The sequence below is a fragment of the Coptis chinensis genome, chromosome 9 (genome assembly GCF_015680905.1).
Source record: "Coptis chinensis isolate HL-2020 chromosome 9, ASM1568090v1, whole genome shotgun sequence".
NCBI lineage: Eukaryota > Viridiplantae > Streptophyta > Magnoliopsida > Ranunculales > Ranunculaceae > Coptis > Coptis chinensis.
The window spans coordinates 23,623,014-23,628,498 of NC_141464.1; the positions used below are offsets into that span (position 1 = coordinate 23,623,014).

General features: G+C 40.6%; 1 pseudogene; it reads right to left on the reverse strand.

The window, feature by feature from the left end:
• Positions 1-4,623: 4,623 nt before the first annotated feature.
• LOC147475254 (small nucleolar RNA R71) lies at positions 4,624-4,717 on the reverse strand (annotated as a pseudogene).
• Between the last annotated feature and the right edge of the window lie 768 nt (positions 4,718-5,485).

Here is a 5,485-nt window from a genome sequence, read left to right on the forward strand (position 1 = left end):
TGGGAAGCTTGTATGGCGGGTGTTAGTAGGAATCCCGTAATGATGGGCGGTGGTTGGGTTGTGCCAGTACGGCTCTGGTAATGATTGCATCTGGATAATGGATGACGTCACTAGATGGAACATTCCGCATGAGGGTGTGCGAGTTGAGCTACTCTGGAGCGAGCTCATAGGACGAACATCTTAGATCGTGTGTGCGAGCTAAAGGTGTAAGTCGCTCGGAAGCGAGCTGAGTATACCACTTGCGTGCGGTCAATTGTTATTCAGCAAGTTTGGAGGACGAGGACATGAGGTCGGTGCGGTATTTCTATTTGTGCTGGACACGTGTGTGGTATTCATTGGATGTGAATACTACTCCCTCTCACAGTCCCCTCTCAGTTGGTTGCTTTGTACGGAGGAGCGATCTGCTGAGAGAGAACGATAGCACATGTTTAGCACATGTGAGGATGCGAGCAGTTGCGAACAGAAATGCTAAACGTGCTACTGAGGTCGGTGCCTGTTGGATAATGAACTGTTGTGAGACAATAGCTGGCACGTGGGAGAATCTGAGGATAATTTTGTATTATGAAACGCATCATTTACTCCTGAAGTACCATTTTGATGTTTACATCTTGAATTTGACATAGAAGTGTATGTGGTGAATTTGGAGTATGCTGCAGTTTGAGAGGGCGTTCGTGTTCGAGTTAACACGTCGTCTCTAGTTGACCTTGGGCATGCATGGCCGTGACTAGAGAATAGTTTGTAGTGCTAAGTAGCATCTGAGCTTTAGTGAGCGTATTACTATAGAGAATTTTTGTAGCTCTGGTAGAGCGTTGATGATGGAGATCGTTTGAACTCCTGAGAGTGTTTTTGTTTGGCTGCGTGTGCGGCTCGTTGAGAGCGTTCTACACTGAGTTGATCCTAGAACTGTAAGCTCTCAACTAGTGAGAATTGAGTGGAGCCTAGAGTGGTAGGTCATCAACTAGTAAGAACTGTAGAGGCTATGGAGCCAGGTAGCTTGAGTGAGCGTGGTAACTTCCGAAAGTTTGTTACTCGTGGAGAGCGTATTAGCTTAAGAAAGCTTGTTGCTCGCGGAGAGCATATTAGCTTAAGAAAGCTTCTGGCTCGTGGAGAGCGTGTTAACTTAAGAAAGTTTGTGGCTCACTGAGTTGATGCTAGAGTTATAGGTCCTCACCTAGTGAAATTTGGAGAGGCTCTTGATAGGGGTATATACTAAATGCATTACTTTTGTATTAACTCTAATTCTTTATATTTTGAATGAGAATCATATGGGCAAATGTTATGCATATTATATATGTTATTAGTTATATGCATGTGTCCAATACTTTATGTTGTAGATAATATGGTGTGAACACACAAAAGATCATATCATCAGTATCTTATAAAGTATAAGTAATCGTTCACAACCTAGATGGATTTGGACAAACCATTGGTACGGTTGTAGTATAATCTGGTATTAGTCTATCTTGACTATAGGATTACACTAGTACACTCTGTGTGTACTGAACAGGACCAAGTGAGGTTGTTTCTCCTTATACTGACTATATAAGAGAACAAACGCCTCTGTTATTATGGATGCTTGTTCTCCTAATCCGGATATAATAACGGGCACTTACGTGCATTGTACATTACTTTAAATCATCAATGAGTGAGATTCATTGGTAAATCAACAAACTCGATGGATTGGGTAATGACATTATTTATAAGGTGAGCTGTTGATTATAGATGGAATCTGTGTCCCGCAAGAAGTTGGGTTGATGATGTCCCCTTGAGGAGCCCAAAAAGATTGTCATGTAAACCTTGCAGGTGGATTTATTCCGACATGACAATGAGGTTGAGTGGTACTACTCAAGGATATAAGAAGTTGATTAATGTAGTTGTCAATAACTTGACTTAATCAACGGACATTCGATATCTTAAACACGGGGAGATCAACAAGCATATAATATGGAGTCCATAAACGCTGACACGTAATTTGGGATTAGGGCGGTAGTGTAACAATGGCCTTTAGTGGAATAAGCCATTTGTTGACGGACTTGGGCCGTGTGTTCTGGGCAAATGATAAGAGCCCAAAACTGTAGTTTTAACCCTTTAACAGTCATACTTTTAGACCAATTATGTGAGTAATAATTAAGAGTTAACACTGATTACATGTTTTTATGCATTTCAGGCTTCAAAGTCCATTATGTGCATAAATGTGCCACTTTAGCGAGATAAAGGAGCAAAGGTCGGTTACTAAGGAGTTCCGTGATTAAAGGCCAAGTTTTGAGAAGACAAAGCCTTTCTAAAAGCCCGGTCAAAAGCTGAAAAGTCGACGCGGGCGAAAAAGCGGCCTGGAAGTCGTGAGAACTTCCGAGAAGGACATATCTTTGGACTCAGACCTCGGAATAGGGCCTACCTTATGTAAAAACGACCGGCTCGGAAAGAGCTTTCCAATGGTCTAAGCCTTGACCCAATCAGAGGAGCAGAAGTGGACGAAAAGTCTGTGGAAGCCAACTGCAGCTGAAGAGGCCTTTTTGGACTGAAAGAATTGGGTTTTGGGCCTGATTCTCTGGCCCAAAACATGGCTCCAAGCCCATGCACGATTTTTGGATCTGAATGTATAAAAACAAAAGCTTAGCTCTTTGTTAGTGGTAGTTAGTTAATGGTAGATAGTTAGACCTAGAAATAGATTAGATTAGTAGCCTCCATTAATGAATTCTAGATCTAGTTTTTCATGTAGATTAATTAAGTTTAGTTCCATTTCAATTATTGTATTAGATTAAACCTTTGAATCTTGTTCTTCATTTTGATTAGATCAATAAAGTAGTATTTTTATCAATTTCGATTTTTGTCATTTCCATTTCTAGATCTAATTTCAATTCCTGTCCTTATTTCATTTTAGTCATTAAATTAGATTTCATTATTGTTTAATTAAGTAAATTTCAATTCTTTATATCATGTTTAGTTTAAATGTAATCGGAAATGATTGCGTAATGATTCTCGGCTAAACCTCCATTAGAGGGGGTTGAGAAGCCTTGATGAAAGCTTGATTCCGAATAACGTAGATTCGTCGTAATTTCCTTTCCACTCTAGAAACGTTTAGTTCACCATGAGAATGGGTTTAATCGTTCACATGCTAGTTATTAATTGGTAGAAATGCCATGTGTAATTAAGGATTAGGAAGAACCAATTGTTCTGCGGCGATTCAATTCGATTACGACAATTAAATGGTTAATAGGATTAAGTCGAGTTAAGGTGGAATCAATCCCCTAACTCCTTATCATAGAATCAACGTAGCATTCCCTTAGTTATTCCCATCGCCGACTAGTTGCATTTTCGGTGGGTAGTTGCATCGTAGTCTAGTTGCCTTTTTCGTAAATCTCTCATTAGACTTTAAGTTTAGAGTACTTACACTTGAGAACATAGCATGCGAAAGGACTAAGAGTGGAACGAATCACTCTACTCCACTATATCTCATAGACTTGAGAGTAGAAACTTTGATAAAGATAAAGCATCATAAGAATTAGTTTTAGTTTACTTACGTTTTGAGTTCATTGTTCATTTCGTAGGTAAACTATTTATTTTACTATTATCAAATGCCGCCGCTGCCATCTTAGTTTCACTTTCGTATTGTTTTCGTAGTGTTAGTACTGTTCTGAAAGTCCCATTACACCCACCCACCCTTGTTTGATTCATACCGTGGTTGTCCATTTCGTGAGTTGAAAAATTCGGGTAAATTTTACCTTTGAAGCACCTTCATGGCTTCCTTGACCATACCCTATAGCTATAGAGCAAGAAGAGCCACCGCCCCCATGTGGAGCGCGACCCGCTCTAAAAACACTGTAATTTGGAAATTACCCGGAGCGCGACCGCACCCTATCCGAGCGCACCCGCGCCCTTAACAAAATTTTTCGGATTTCGACAGTTTTGATTCGAACTTTGATCTTTCATATTTTTCAGTGTTCTAACCTACTATATACACTGAACAAGCGTAAACAAGACGCTATTCATAAGCCGAAGCAAGGACGAATCAGGTATTCCTTTCTTCCACACCTCGCCTCTCTGTTAAAGGTTTATACTAGTATATCGTAATTGTTTGGAGTGTTGATGTGTTTAGCTAAGTTTGGTTTTAGCCTTGTATGAGATTAAGGTGTGGCCGAACAAAAACACCAACGCCATTACACAACAACGTCAACAAACAAGTCTATCTAGTATACCACCCACTACACCTCTAGCTACTATTTCACATACATCACCCGACGACACAATGCCCGACGCCGAAGAGAGGTCTCTCTCGACTTCTACAAAGCCTTGAGCGATAGCCCCAAATCGCATCGTTCTAGCAAACCCAAATGGGATTTCGAATCCCTCAAATATTTTTAATTTGTTACCCGTTTTTCATGGATTAGACCATGAAAAACCTTATCAACATGCGTAGGATTGAACAAGTCCTAACAACATTCCACCATCCTACGGTTGGTACGGAACAAATTAAATTAAGGGTATTCCCTTTCACCTTAGCCGATAAGGCGGCATCTTGGTTAACTGCCCAAACGCCTAATTCTGTGGACTCGTGGGCTAAACTTGTTCAGCTGTTTATGGAACATTTTTACCCACCCCTAAAGACGGATGAGATGCTTTCCAAGATTCATTTCTTTCGACAAAATCCTCATGAAACATTTTCAGAGGCTTGGAATCGTTTCACCGATCTCCTTATAGAGTGTCCACATCATAACTTAGCGAAAGACACGTTAGTTCGTGCCTTTTTCAAAGGACTTCTACACCACCATAAAGAAGTCCTTCACATAATGAATGGGGTAGTTTCTTAAGCAAAGGAGCCTCGAGGCTTATAAATTTTAGAGGACCAAACTAAGCGAAATAACAACCGGGGGTAGTGACGATTACTCCCGCTCGCTAGTTCTTCTTCAACGATTAAGGCTACCAAGATGTTTGAGGTTAAATCAGATCCCGAGCTTAAAACTCTAATTGAATCCCTCACAAAAAGGTAGAGGCCATTTCTGTACAACAAAAGCCAATCCCGTCATGAATGTAAATTCAAATCCATGTAGTTTCTGTTGGAGCCCCGAGCATCCCGACTTTTAATCGTCCTATAGCCTATGAACAGGCTTGTTCCATTAATAGTGAACCTAACGCCCTTGAGACAAAAATCCCAACTTCGGTTGGAGAAATAACCAAAATGTCACACCCAAAGTGGTACAATAATCAATATGTTAGGCCTACGCACGGCTTTAACCAAGCCCCACTACGACAAGGATTGTGGTCGGGAATTTTAATAATTATAACAACCAAGTGCAACCTCTCGACAAGGTCAAGCACAAGGTCAAAGTAGTTATAATAATTATAATGCTAGTAGAGGTATCGTTCCGTAAATAATAACTACCAAAATCCACCCATAAATAATTCACGTGAAATAGTTCCATCCACACCACCCGACTACTACACCCACACAACCGGATCGCCTTGACACCTTCATACAAGTAAGCCA